At 46.9% G+C, this 15,179-nt stretch overlaps 1 protein-coding gene and 1 long non-coding RNA gene across 3 annotated transcripts in view; one reads left to right on the forward strand and one right to left on the reverse strand.

The window, feature by feature from the left end:
• Positions 1 to 15,179, reverse strand: part of ZFHX3 (zinc finger homeobox 3) — a 296,214-nt gene that overhangs the window by 243,194 nt on the left and 37,841 nt on the right. The window lies entirely within an intron of this gene.
• Positions 1 to 15,179, forward strand: part of LOC145514580 (uncharacterized) — a 41,804-nt gene that overhangs the window by 5,151 nt on the left and 21,474 nt on the right. Inside the window, exon 3 of one of the 2 annotated variants that reach the window (XR_014060249.1) lies at positions 5,417 to 5,477. This is a non-coding gene — a long non-coding RNA (uncharacterized LOC145514580). Of the gene's footprint in view, positions 1 to 1,003; positions 2,195 to 5,416; positions 5,478 to 15,179 lie in introns of those variants that run through there. The other variant, XR_014060250.1, reaches the window with a different exon arrangement.

Consider the following 15,179-nt stretch of genomic DNA (forward strand, 5'->3'; position numbering starts at 1 on the left):
CAGGCACAGCTCAGTGGTGACTTTCCCTACTACACTGGGCTCATGTCTCGAGTCCTATCACGCCCAATGCAACTGCTTCATTTTTATTGAGAGTGGAATTAACTCCTTGGTTATAAATACAGCCATCTGCCTTGAAACCCAAGTCTTTGGATTAATAGCACTGTTCATGATGACTGTGATAGTATTTTCACATGCTATGATATTATTTTTCAAGATGAACTAGACAAATGTGGAAATGTTTCTCAATAGAAGCAAGCATCTCACAGGTAGCTTGAATGCTCTTCAAACCATTCCAGGGGAAATTCACTGGGTCCTGAGGATAAGTATGGTAGCTTCAGGACGCCAAGCATACCAATAGACTAAAAGCGTGTTTGCAGAATGTGCAAGAGGAAAAAAAGGAACGCGAGTTCCGAGAAGAAGCCAGTAGCCATTCCATTAGAAAGGAGAAGGTAAAGGCCCCATCCTTCACTCGACCCTCAACAGCATTGGCTCGGCCCATAGTAACCAGCAGGATTTTCCCCATGACAGGATTTGACAGGCCTTCAAAACCACATTTGCTATTTTCAGGAGCACTACTCTGAGAGTTGATGGGCCAAAGAACTATGATGTGGGGGTAGCTTCTTTCTTTTCCATCAAAGCATGGAGAAATGGTTAACCAATGCCCCTGTCTTGACCGTGCACCAAGACCTCAGCTCCGGCACTGAAGCCCTGACTCTCTCTCGAGTCAGCTGCGCCGGCAGCCTTAGGAGCTCACTGCCCGCGTAGCCTGCCTGTGTGTGCACACGCACAGTTCAGTTCTGTGGACGAGTAGAGACACGCAGCTCCTCTGTAGACACCTGTCTGCTCTGCCTACTCACAATCACACAGAAATCAGGAGACTGGAGCCAGTTTTATGGGGAGTATAATCCCCTTGCCAAAGACCTTGCCATGAACTCACAGACACCACAGCATGGCTGGAAGGGATGCACCGATATGAGTTTAACCTGGTTACCCGCTCTTACAGGAACTACTTGGCAACCAGGAACGGCAGGAGGAAATCTGAGGCGTCCCTATTACTGCATTTCATGAACAATATGCTCCCAGGGAAAGTGGCAGAGGACAATCATCAACTACTAAATGCTCAGCTGGACGCCCTGGTCACGTACCATATGCCCATGGGGCCCGTGTTCACAAACACATCCCTGGATCTGATACCGAGAGAAAGTAGAATATTAAGTGTGACTAATTCTGCTGTTACCTTTTAACCTCACTCACACACATAGAGTTATACTCTCAACAGTAACTTCAACAACAACAAAAAATATACCCTAGGAATGATATGGTCCACACTTGGAAACCCGCCCACAGTGGCCAGCCAAGCCCGCCTAAGTGCTAAGAACCATTTAGGAGCATTGTAAACCATTAGGGCCATTAGCACTAATTTGACCTCAACAAAATAAATCAAACCCACTAGGAACAAATTTAGAAGCTTTCCAAAGTCAAGTTCTCAATCCTTGAAAGGCTCACAAGCTCAATCCATGGCAGGAACCAAATGGCCAGCCTCTGGGCTACTCTCCCCACTCCTACGTCCCCTGTAGCTCACAGAGCACGCTCACCTGGGACCGGGGTTCTGGATCCTTCTCGACCCACTGGATCAGGAAGCTGTGACTATCGAGGTTTAAGGGATTCACTCTTCTCCTCCCTCCAAGTTCCTATCAGATACAATTTTCCATCTGTACTGTGCTAAACGTCCTCTTTCAAAGTATGTGAACATTTAGATATATTTTCAAGATATCCTGATTGGCTTTCAACTATGCTGGTTCTCAACTCTGGGTCAGAGTTCACCCAGCCTTTTTTATCTTTCAATAGGCAGGGATCATGTATATTAAGAACTGTGATTCCCCCCCGAACCCCCTCCCATTAATATGTGTCAACATAGTAAGTAATTTCTCCAACAAAACTTAGAACCACCAGCATACATTCTAAATTTAAATTGCAAAATTGTCCTAAGTTTCCATCTTTGTTCCTCCCTGATAATTACTTAGCACATTTTTTAATACTGATGGTGCTGCCCTGACGAAGAAACAGGAAGTGAAATAAACTATGGCACCCCTGAATTCCATCGGCCGATGGGAAAAGATAGTTAAGAACACGTTGACTAGAGAAGCAGGCAGTCTACAGCCCTTCAGTTATTAAAATGATTAAAAAAAAAAAATATATATATATATATATATATATAGTGTCATCATTTGCACTCATCTTCAAGGGGCAGAAGGAAGAATTAAGTAGCAAGAATACTGGCAAAGCAAGTTAGTAACAGGAGACCCAGAACACAGCACATGGCGTTCTATAAGCCAGGAGTCTGAATTGCTAAAAGCTGAGTAATCCTTTCCAGCTCCACCCAGCATGAATTTCCAGGTATTAAATTATATGTTAATTGCACGAATGTGAAGTTATATGCGGGGAAGTGGTGTTAGTCAGCACCCAGGGGGTGGAAGTTAAGTAAAATGGTTTTCTAAGGCATGTCTCACACGCAGGCCCGGGGCTCCCGGGCTCGGGATGAGAAGAGGAATCATGAAACCAAGGTCTGGGTTCTACTGCCAAACCTTCTGCGGATAGACCTTCTAGAGCCCTCTCAGAAGACAACCCCACCTCCCCACCCAGCCAAACCTCCCTAACATACAAAATACCCAGGGGCCTTTTCCTTTCTGCACACTTGTTCTATAAATCAAAACGTGGTGGGGCTCCTTTCAGATTCAACCAATCCAGAGAGAGGCCCAGAGCCCTGACCACAATGGTGAGCGAGGCAGTGGTGCCACTCAAGGTGATGGGAAGGCCCCGTGAGCCCCCAGCACCCACCGCCCCTTGACTATTTCAGAGGGTCAGGACAGCACAGTGTCCTCCTGGCAGTGCCAGAGTCTCTGGTGCTGGGGAGACACTTCGTATCTGCAGTGAGGCTGAACACAGAGTTCTGAAACGGCTCCGAATCCCAGGGCTCGGGCTGCAAAGCCCTTTATCAACGTAACGCATCGTTCCCCGCCTCCCTGCCAGGCCCCCGCCGACCGCATACTGATCTGGCCCTGATTTGAAGCGAGGGAGTTACAGTGAAGCCCAGGCCTGTCCCAGTCAGTGAAGGGTTGAACAGACAACTGGGACTGAGCACTCAGGACTGTGCCACACCTGAGGAGGGAATATATAGAGATCCATCCATGAGGAGGATCGGAATGCTCTATTTCCACTCATCACTTCAAATGATTTTTCTCTAATACTGCGCCCCACAAGCAGCTATCAGAGAGGCTCTAAACTAACACCTTGAAGTGGGTCAATGACAAAAAATAAAATAAAGAAAACCTATATATAACACAGTACAGTATAGCATAGTATAGAACAGGCTACAAGCATATGCCCTGGGCTGGCATTTCAGCATGGAGGCCACTGAAAAGCTGCAAACTGTTAACCCAGTTTGGGTTTATCATACCTATAATGGTTGTAGAGATCATGTTTGCCCCATATGGTTGTAAGGATTAATAATGGAAGTATTTAGCACAGTAAATGCTTAGTAAGTGTCAGTTATTCATCTTTATACACACATATGTATACAGAGAGAAGCTGCATAAAATCATTTCACTTGAATAAAATCTAACGGAGGCCAAATCCTCATTTCTAAGGCTCAGAGAAGCAGGGGAGACTCACCCATGGTCTCACATCTCACGAGAAAGTAAGGCTGGCCTGGAAAACAAGTGCTCACACTTCCAGACTGGTGTCTTTCGCACCATTATTTCCCAGCATGTCCAACCAGCACCACTGGCCATAGGCAAGTTGATGAGTGGGTGGACATTTTAAATTCAAATTGTTATCTACTTAACGTTTATTTGAGCCAATACAACTAGCCCAAAGCTGTGATTCCCCTGATATCACTGCTTGGGATGATGCTAGAGCAGGTATTTATGGTTTTAATACAGGAAATCATGAAAAACAAAAATTAAGCAAATAATGTAATTCGGGTGGTAAAAAGACAGGAAAAGGATACCCATTTGGGGCGCTCTCTCTGAGGCCCTGCTTTCCCTCTCAGAAGCTGGGGCTGAATGGATCTTTCTAACAGAGTCGAGCATGAGAAGCCAGCGGTGGGTACGTCCTGGTTCCCTGTGTGTCTGCCTGGCCCTCTCTAAAGCACAGCCTTTCAATGAAAGGGCTGGGCCTTCCTCCAGGCTCTCTGAAAAAGGCTGTAAAAAGGGTTATCAGCCTCCATGACCCCTTTAGTCAGCTGTGGCTCTTTTCCCTCTCCCATTCCCCAACCCCCACCCCACCCAGCGAAGACCCTGCAGCCAGGATCTGGTACCCAGTCTTCCCTCTTAATGCCTTTTTCCTTGTACAGCTATCACCAAGAGGGCTGTTTAGTGAGAGGACCTCAGGCTGACCTTTGCTGACAGGCTCCAAGCTCCCTCTGTAAACTGATCTAATGTGAGGCCCGGTAATTAGCAACCAAGTAGTAATTGCAGCTTCTAACTATGCTGGACCAAGATTGCAAAAATTCACCCCCCTACCCCGGGGAGGGGGGGATGGGGGGGCGGTGCTGCTGAGGACCCCATCCACACAGAGCATCTGCTCACAGCCGAAAGGAGGGACTCAGAGACATTTCTGGGGGAGGCCAGCACTCTTTCAGATTTTAATGACAAGTGGGACAGGTAAGGAGACAGCTACACAAGGAAATCAGAAAGTAAAGAAGAGGGGAGTAAAAAAGAAATCCAGGGCCTGCTTGGAAGAAGAGCCCTTTCAGGAAAGCACCAGCTCTGGAGGCGGATGGCCCCAAGCAAGAAACTTTGATTTCAGTCTCAGGAGGAACACAGCAAGTTGCCCTAAAGAGGCAGCAACTAGAAACGCACACAGGCAGCAGGCACAGGGTGGCTCCGCAGCTCCTACAAGCACCCCACCCCACCGCCCTCCACTCAGCTCAGAACCATTCCCCTCCCCAGACAGCTTGGGTGCCCCACCTCAAACTCAGAATATTCAAGATGCTGGGCTGGTAGCCTGGTTCTGCGTGATCATCTGCTTGTAATTCAACCAGAAACATTCAACAGGCCATCCCCACAGGCAGCCCACACACGTATGTAATGTGTGTCAGAGTAGTGTGCAAAGGCCCTACCGAGAACTTTGAAGAGGCAGTGTGTCCGTGACCGGCAGGGTGCCCTCATTGTGACTCTAAAAATAAATCTAACGGCACAAAAGATAACATGGTCAGAAAGACTGAAAAGGTGTCCCTCCTTTCTAATGCAGCAAGCCAGTGAGACACCGGACAGCACAATAGCCTGCTTCGTCCTTCCTAAGGAAACTCTTTATTTTTCAACCCCACCCCACCCCCATTTCCTCTGTCTGATCCAAAAAAGCCACTTTGTTGAACGGCTGTTGCCCTCGATAGCTTCTGAACCTCTTTCCTCAGGAGAGGCGGCGAGTTCAGGGGGCACTGCAGCTCGTCCGTGTGGACTGGACTTCCTGCCAATGTGAGTTACGCCATTTGTTGTTGTTGCTTAGTTGCTAGGTCACATCCAACTCCTTACGAACCCATGGACTGTAACCTGCCAGGCTCCTCTGTTCATGGGATTTCCCAGGCAAGAATACTGGAGTGGGTTGCCATTTCCTTCTCCAGGGGATCTTCCTGACTCCGGGATTGAACCTGTGTCTCCTGCATCGGCAGGCGGAGACTTACCACTGAGCCACAAGGGAAGCCATAGACTTAGGCCATAGACTTCCGCAAACTTCATTTCCCTGCACCGCCTCTTCCCCCAGTAGGTTCCAGGCAGTACAGACTCTCCGGGTTGAAACCAGTGACAAAAACCAGGGTAGCAGCAGCTGACTGCACTAAATCACCGTCCGTTTCCTTCTCCAAACAATTAATGCACTTAATAACTCCAGCCCCAACAACAGACTCCTCAGGCACCCCTCTATTAACCTCTCCCCACTCCAAGCAGTGGGTCTCCACCGGAATTCTTCTGTTCCCTATCACTTAATCATTTTTTAATCCACAACAAGGACTTTCCGCCACACTGTGGTTTTGTTCTCTCTTAATCTTTTATGAGGGACCTTATCAAAAGCTTTTAGACAATACCAGTGAATTTTGCCTACCAGGTCATCTTCATTATTTTAGAATTTTTTATGAAGAAATTACAGACCTTAAGGTTGTAAGTGAATACTGAACACTCAGCGGTCACTTAGGCATGCAAGTCTGACTCAGGTTACACTTAAGCCGTCGTATTACCTCCCTTTTTAGAAAGATTCTTGTCTGGTTGATAGTAAGGAATGAGGCCCCTCCGCAACTCCCAGGTGTGGGATTCCCCCGAGACTTTCTGGACCAGCCAAAACAGAGTACCCACTGAGTACCAAAAGAGATACATGGTATGGAACACAACTTCAAACCAGGGAACAACGTGTACAGAGTCAAGGAAGGCCTGGATGTGGCAGTCTATCCCACCTCCACCTTCCCTACCTTTCCCTAGGTGGATGGAGGTAAGCAGTGAGCTCTCGGCATCACCACCGGTCCATACAGGGCGCCAATGACAGTTTCTGGATGCTGACACCGTGTATGCTCCCTCCTAATACCTGTTTGGTTCCTACCTTTCCTCATTAGTACTCTGCCCACAAATCCAGCCCTGAGTGGACGGGCAGGTGTCCCCATGATGGAACAGTCACAGGTGTGCAACGGCAGAGGTGTTTTCTAATCACTTCAAATTATTTTTTTGGAAAGTTTACAGGTAAATCATTTAGTCAAATACGCATCTCCGCAAGAGTTGCCTGGGAACAGGGTTCAAAAGCCAGAGTGCAGTTCTGGAACCCTTGTCGGAAGCCCTCTTCCATGGATAACAGAGAGGGCTAAGGGAATCCACAGTTAACCCTGACTCATATTCCTGATCACCAGGGAGATCTGCAGCCTTCACTGTACACATATCAGGTCCTAATGTCACATCTGATCACCAGAGATGTAGGTGAGGGCCCCAGTCCTCTGGCCAGATGAGACCAGCCTGCCTCTTCTCCATAACATAATGGTGGGATGGACAAGTTCACAAAGTAGTCTATAGGGTCCAGAGTACCAAGTAATTCTGTATCCTTGAGGGACACCATTGACGTCAAGTTATAACTGGACGTCTGGTAAAAGGGGCAGCCTGCCGGGACTCTCCTTCATCCTCGGCATGTCCTCGCCACCGTGGGGGCCCTAGCGGACAGAATGGGAATTGCGGGTCCGGTTGCTCCATGACAGCGAGGCCGAAGCTCGGCCTGGACTTAATGAGCTCTTGCAAGGAAACAGGAAGTCTATAAAGTAATTTAAATAACTTCCAGTTCTGAAATAAAGGAAATTAAACCGCTGGCACAAACCTCTCTAATGGACACCTTTTTTGTCCCTCCAGTCGCATTCACAACTACAGCTGTCACAGTCTTCTCCCCGAGGTCAGCTCCCCAATTCCTCTCACGTGAAACACACAGAGGCTACCGGTCAGCCTTCAGAGTGTGCCAAGCTTCTGCAGAAACCATAGGTGAGGGTCGTAGTTTGGCACGTAGTGAAAACACGCATTAGCCCTCCCCTCCCACCCGGCCCCACATGGAGTCCTGCCACTCCTGAGCTGCGGGATCCTGGGTGAAATCATGTTAACTTCACAGGGGCCCCAGCAGCTCACCAGCCAATACCAGGAATGTCTTGGTCTGACCAAACGACCTCCGAGATTAAGAGGGTCAATGGGCACATTGGAGAACAGTGCAAACTGAAAACGCAAATAAACGTTGATATTATTCCGGCCGCCAAAGCCCTTAGGCTCCGGAATTTCTCAATTTTCTGTTCAAGAGGCACTGTGCTAGCCTGGCCTTCCTCTTCACTATGCATATTTATTCACAGGTTCTTCTGCTCCTCCTGTGCCCCTAAATATGCATAATTATTTGTGTGGATAATTATCAATCCAACTAGATATGGTTTCCTGCCAGGCAGAGACTGTGGCTTTATACCTTCTGCAAACCAGTGTGTGCAGACCACCAGTCAGTACCACAGAGGTTCTCCATACACAGCTGGAATCGACAGCCCACACGGTTACCCATTCATTCTCAAGCACCAATAGCTAACAACTATCCGTCAACCCTCTATGAAAAGAGATCAACCTCGTGAAAGACTCGGAACTGGCAGTGAATCGACAAGAGGGATGGGGGTTCAGGTTCCCCCCTTCTCTGTGGGGAAACAGTGGACCCAGTTTCTCATATTTAAGAGGCACTGCCCTTCGTGAAATGCAAACCTGTCACTATGGCAGTTTCACCAGGTAAATCTAAGCTGCCGGATGCCAGAAACTTTCTGGCCACAGAGTTAAGTTTACTTTATTGATAATAATCAGCCAGATACAGACTGGTTTGACCAGTACTGTGGATGCAGGATCACAAGAGAGACAAACTTAAAAGCAGCTTAAGGTCAATCTCGTTTTGCTAACCCTCTAGATATTACTACTGACAACTGGTATGGTGAACCCTTGACCCCTCAACTGGTAGAAGCCCATAGCAAGGCTGGACATTTTGTGCCAGTGAGAAAGCCTGCCAGGCTCCCTCCATCCAGGAGGACAAGCCCAGGCACTCCACAAAGAGAGCCGGTGGGCTCTGCTCCCAAAGGGACCCTCCCCAAACATGCTGTGAAAAGGAATCACCCATAGGAATCCAGTTTTGCTTTACATAAAGGCAGAACTTCACCAGCAGGCTCTGTCCCAACAGTGGGGTATGGTCTACCACCACAGAAGAATTAGCCGGTGCTGCCTTGCCTGTGGGCCTTTGCAACTGGAATGATTGGATTCAGAGGTCCAGAGGTCTGTTTGAGCAATAGCTGTCTTCTCTTTAAGGTCTCACCATTGAGCAAGAGCTCTGTACCCTGGAGGGCTGCTCCAGCTCTTGAGTAATCATCCCCCCACCCCTCTGAGGGCTTGCCATGCTTAAGGCCCACCACCTCTGCTCATCTCAGGGCACCCAGGCCTCCCCAGGTACTTGGGGAAACTCGTCCTCCCAGCCACAGACTCTGCTGCACTCCTTCGCAATCCGACCACAGCCAGGAGGACAGAATCTAAAGAATTTCTGACTAGGACGGGTTAACCCCCAAATGCAAACACAGGTCGTCTCCCACAGCATTACTCATGGTGCTCCCAAGTGGAGCCAGCCGTGACTTTCCTCAGAGCCTCCTGTCAGAGAACCCAAATGAGCACATCTCTGGGTCTCCCTTGTTTAGCCATCCTTCCTCTGAAATCTGCATCGAAAATGGGAGCCACAAACGTAATTTTAAATTCCCTAGTAGCCATGGTAAAAAAAAAAAAAAGAAAGAAAAGAGGAGGGGGTAAACAGGTAAAAATTGAAATATATCTTATTTAATACCAGTACATCCAAAATATCACTTCCAGGGAATTCCAAGGCAGTCAAATAGTTAGGACAGGGGGCATGGGTTCACTCCCTGGTCAGTGAACTAAGCTCCCACATACTGCATGGGTGGGTGTGATCACTTAGTTGTGTCCGACTCTGCGACCTCATGGTCTATACAGTCCATGGAATTCTCCAGGCCAGAATACTGGAGTGGGTAGCCTTTCCCTTCTTCAGGGGATCTTCCCAACCCAGGGATCAAACCCAGGTCTCCCACATTGCAGGTGAAGTCTTTACCAGCTGAGTCACAAGGGAAGCCCAAGAATACTGGAGTGGGTAGCCGATCCCTTCTCCATCGGATCTTCCTGACCCAGGAATCGAACCAGGGTTTCCTGCATTACAGGGGGATTCTTTACCAACTAAGCTATCAGGGAAGCCTGCATGCTGTGTGGCATGGCCAAAAATAAATAAATATCACTTCCAGTGCAATCCACTGAAGTGTTACTAACCTATCTTCCCCTTCACCACCCCTCCATTCTCACACTAAGCCTTGAGAACCTGTACGTGTTTACTTACAGCACAGATCAACGCCAAGTGGCCACATCTCAAGGGCTCAGTAGCCACACGTGGCTGGTGGCTACCATACTGCAGGAATCTCAAGAGCACTGCCTTCCTCTGCCGATGAGAACCTAAAGCATAACTCTAATCTGGCTGTGCTGTAATAATTCATGCTTGTTTTTCCCACTCACAGACTTCACAGAACTCACCCCTACTCAAGATTCTTTCCCACGGCATTTACAATTACATTTGGGTGACATGTCAAGAAGTTAAGCTGCTGGGGTTGGAGTGAACAGATTTTCAAGGAATCGTGTACAACTTATCTGGTCAATCAGATCTTCTCTCCAGGGCTTGTCCACCATTCAAGTAAACCCCTAGGGTTTCTTAATTTTAAATCCTTGTAACCCTGTAACTTGAAAATCCACCATCTTCCGGGTGATGTGTATTTAACTCCTTGGTGCCCACGTCCATAACTCCTTGTTGATGTGTCCCCTGCTAGGACAGATCCCATCTCTAACTCAAGATCATGCTCAATGGTTTCTGCCCTGGTCGCAAATGATGAGTCTACACGATATTTAACAAAATTATGCAGAATAAAGGACTGAGGTCATGTCTGCAGAATCCTAAGGCACAAGGAGGCGCAGGACAAATCCACAGGTTTGGGAACTGCCTGTAAACAGAAGGAAAATTTTTCACAGAAGATAAATTGTTGAGGCCGTGATCTCTGCAACTGGTAACCAGAATACTTGCTAAGTTCAGTCTAGATCTATGCAGGAGGGTCACAGAGCTACTTAAAATACAACAAATAGCTCAGAGATCTGGACCCCCAGCCTGCAGAGACACTCAGCACAGAGCAAGTGGGTCTGTGACAGCATGCTTCCCAGTGCCAGGGCGGGCCGGGGCAGGATCCCACTGAGCCACCAGCCACACTGACCCCGCAGCAACTCCTCAGTCAGACCCCTTAAGCCATTGCTAGGTCAATGGTAGAATCCTCGTCTCCCCATTCAGCCCTGTCCCTTGCATTTACATCAGCCCTACCCAGAGGAACAGAGGGTTGATCTAGAAAGAACTACTAGAAAGCTAAAGACTTATTTTTTTTTTAATAGGCTCCTCCATCCAGATTCAGCTCTACGAGCAGGATAACCAGGGGAAACCTGAAACATAGAGAAAACAGTTCGCTTCTGGCTCACTGCTCTGGCTTTAGGCAAGAGAAGGTGCGCGCAGAGCTTGGGAGGAAGGACTGGAACGGGCTGAGGCCGGGACTCGTTCCAGGAGCCCCCAGGGGACAGGCCTGGCTCCTGAACCTGGAAATGCAGAGGGCTGCTCTCCAACAGGTGGAGGGCCCCCCCATCCAAGTACGCCAGGCAGGGGCAGAAGGGGAACACTCTCAGCCAATGCTGCTCCTGGCATCCTCCCATCCCTAGTGGCCCTCAACCTGTCCCCAAGACCCTGGGGAGAGGAGTAGGGGACGAGCACGAGGGGAAAGGAAGGAAGGAGGCGGCTCTTCTTGGCGAGCTGATGGGTGTGAGTGGTGAGCATTAATTAAAAAGCCATCCGGGAACAATGGTCTTTTCATATTTGGAGCCTGTTCTGCACAAAGCTCGGCTTGTTCTAGGGGGAGGTCTCTGCTTTGGATTTTTTTCTTACTCATTTCCGAGGGCTGTGGCAATGTCTGGCACCCAGCGCAACCCGCTGGAGTGTCCCTCACCCAGAGGCTGTGCCAGGCAGACCTTCTTGACTCCAGAGGTGGTGGCATTCAGACACAAAGAGGGGCAGCCCTGGAGGGCTTTTATGTTTTGACCCGCAGGCTCCCAGATTGCTCCCGGGCGTTCCCCCGAATGGCTGCCTAACCCGCGGAAACACACACTGGACGTTTTCATCAGCCAAATATCCATTTCCCTCTCAAATTATACTAGACGCACCACACCCAGCAGACTCGGGGTGAAGAGTCATGGGTCTAACAGACACTTCAAGACTTCAGTGTAAGAAGACAATGAGTGGACGTTAGACCGTGTGATAAGACGCCCTCCTGTTTTTAACTTACTCTGCTCAACCCCACAGACTACCCTTAAGAAAAGCAGTTTTTAAACCAGAGACAGATAGGAGTAACTCCGAGCATCTAAGACACTTTTGACACCTTAGAAAACCACCTCCCCTCTCAATCTTTACAGTTCTGGTGGTCAAGCCCCTCTGATCCCAACTCTTAGAATCCACATCCTTGAGGAGTCCCCTCCCCTTTGTCATGGGCTGTGCACAGTGACTCACCTCTAACTGCAAAGAGGTCACTTCTGAGATGTGGTTACAAAGACACTGTAGCTTCTGTCTCCTACACACTCCTTGCTCTCCCTAATGGAAGCCAACTGCCATGCTGTGTTCTGCTCTGAGGAGGAGCCCATATGGCCAAGAACTGAGGGTAGTCCTCAGCCAACAAGGAACAGAGGTACCCTATCCAACAGCCCACATAGAACTGAATCCTGTCTACAAGCACGTGAATCAGTTCAGACATGGGTCCTTCCCCAACTAAACATTCAGATGAGAGTGTAGCCCTGTTTAGCATCTTCATGGCAACCTCATGAGAGATCTGGAGGCAGATGGTCCAGTTTTGCCACACCCACATTTCTGACCCATGGAAGCTCTGAGAGATTAATAATAACTGTTATTTTCAGCCATTGAGTTTAGGGGTAGTTTGTTACACAGCAGTAGATAACAAATACACTCTCCATGTTAAAATGAAAAGGAGAAAGTTTTAGCCAGAATGTAGCAGGGCTGAGATTCTCACTTAGGCCAGACTGATCCTTTACTGCCAACTTTCCTTTCACCATGCAATTTCAGCTCTCATGCTCACATCTGGGCCCACACAGCTAGGAAGTGACAATACTCATCAGGCCTCACCATCGCCACAAATGACAAATACATACCTAAAATACATGCTTTAATATCAAAAGACACAAAATTCCCGCAGAATGCAGATATGAAAGTAGAGTGAAGAGAGGAGCTAGTCTGATCTCCTTTTACCAAAAAGGAAATTAACACTCATGATCATAAAGCAGCAGAGATGGAACTCAAATGCTGGCCAAGATGACATGTGACTTAAGGATCTGGGAAACTTCAGCCCAAACATTCTGGACACACTTTTGATTTGCTGGCTAGGAAAATTCCATCAGGAACCCTGGTCTTCTCTTTTTGGCACCACTGTTAACACTCTGTGGATCTTGCCCCCACCTTGACGTTTCCCCTCTAATCTGGCAGCTTCCTCTGTACCTGTGCTCTAAAGTCCTTCCACACTGATAGGTCACAACAGGTAGACCGTTTACCCCTTGGTTAATGTGGGAGTTGAAAATTCTCAGTCTCAGCTCATGCCCAAGTGCAATCCAAGTGTACTTTGAGATTCTATGACACACCAGGAAGACAACGCACCATTTCCACCAGGAAAGCTAAACAGGCAGAGGTATTCTTGAATCTCCAGCAGGACTCCACAAGCATGTACATCACTAAGACTTCCACTATTTTTACAAACACATACCCTAGACACTTATAGTAAAGATCATAAATAATTAAGACCAAGTAGCCTAAGGACATTGTGGGAAGCATTTTTGCTGATTTTTTTTTTTTTAAATTAGGATCTTGCTAATTTGAAAATTTTTTAATCCCTAAAATATTTCTAGACATAGCCACAGATCAGTAAAATTCAAGTGATCCTACATTCTCACTAACAATGAGACATATATTTTTTTTTAATTATGAAAGTAACAGATACTCACTACCCAGGGTTCTGAAAACTGAGTATTAAAAGCAGCGTGTACTTGTACCACCTGGATGTAACCACTCAAGTTAATATTCTGTTACAGGTATCCTTCAATCTTGCCCTTATGCATATTTTTTAAAATTAAACTGAAGTCCTATAGTACACACAGCCTCCTTTCATTTAACACCACTGTTTTCCCACATTCCTAACCATGAGACAAGAGTTTTAAATAACCACATTAAGAATCAACCATATGGATGCACCACAGTTTAAATCAGTCCCCTGTGAGAGAATTAGATGGCTACTATTTTTCACTATTATAGACATCTATAATGACAATCTTTATTTATAAATACCTTCTGCACAATTGGAGATCTCTATATTATATTATACATGAAGGTACTGGGTTACCAGTCCTATTCTAGACATTAAGGATAAATTTGTGAAAATGCAAAGATCTCTCCTCCTTGTGAAGCTTACATTCTTTAGAAGGAGAGAAAATCAAGGATAATAAACTCAAAAATTCTTTAATATTATTAGGCAAAAATAGGCTAAGGTAGGAGAAGTGGGACAGAGTAAGGAGAATCAGGAAATTCATGGTGAGACAAGTTACAAATTTAAATAAATCTTATTTTAAAGCTTCCTAACACGCATTGTCAAAGTACTCTCCAGAAAGAGTTTACCAATTTTTCTACTCCTTCATCATAACCACTCCTTTTTTGCTCTATAAAGAAAAACAAACAAGAAAGCACAATCTTCTTAGTAAACAAATAAGTGAAAATAATGAGCTATCATTTGGCTCTTCAAATGGGCAATCCAAATTTATTCTATATGTAAGTATGCTTATTTAGTATTCTTTGCTCATTTTTCTCTTTATCTTTTTCTATTGTTGATTTTAAGAGCTCTTTATATATTAAGGATGTTGAGGACAAACTTTGACGATGTGTTTTCAATATCTTCTCAGTTTGTCATATGCCTTTAAATACTGATTATCAGTGCCCAGCATAAAGAACTTTTTAAAATGTAGTACATCAGTCTTTTCTGTTATCATTTCTTCACCAGAAGAGTCGGGCCTGATGTCCCTCCCTGTTCCATATACAGATTAACATTCACCTATACTTTCTACTATGGGCTTCCCTGGTAACTCAGATGGCAAAGAATCTGCCTGCAATGCAGGAGACTCAGGTTCAATCCCTGGGTCGGGACGACCCCCTGGAGAAGGGAATGGCAACCAGACAATCCAGTATTCTTGCCTGGAAAATTCCATGGAAAGAGAACCTGGTGGGCTACAGTCCATGGTGTCACAAAGAGTTCAAAGGACTGAGTAACTTTCACTTTCACTTTTCACACTTTCTTCTGGCTTCCCAGGTGGTTCAGTGGTAAACTGTGCCTGCCAAGCAGGACACACAAGTTTGATCTCTGGGTCAGGAAGATCCCCTGAAGAAGGAAATGGCAATCCCCTCCAGCATTCCTGCCTGGGAAATCCCACAGACAGAGGAGCCTGGTGGACTACAGTGTACAGAGTCACAAAGAGTTG

The sequence above is a fragment of the Giraffa tippelskirchi genome, chromosome 7 (genome assembly GCF_054371585.1).
Source record: "Giraffa tippelskirchi isolate mGirTip1 chromosome 7, T2T-mGirTip1v1.2.pri, whole genome shotgun sequence".
In the NCBI taxonomy this organism is placed as follows: Eukaryota; Metazoa; Chordata; class Mammalia; order Artiodactyla; family Giraffidae; genus Giraffa; species Giraffa tippelskirchi.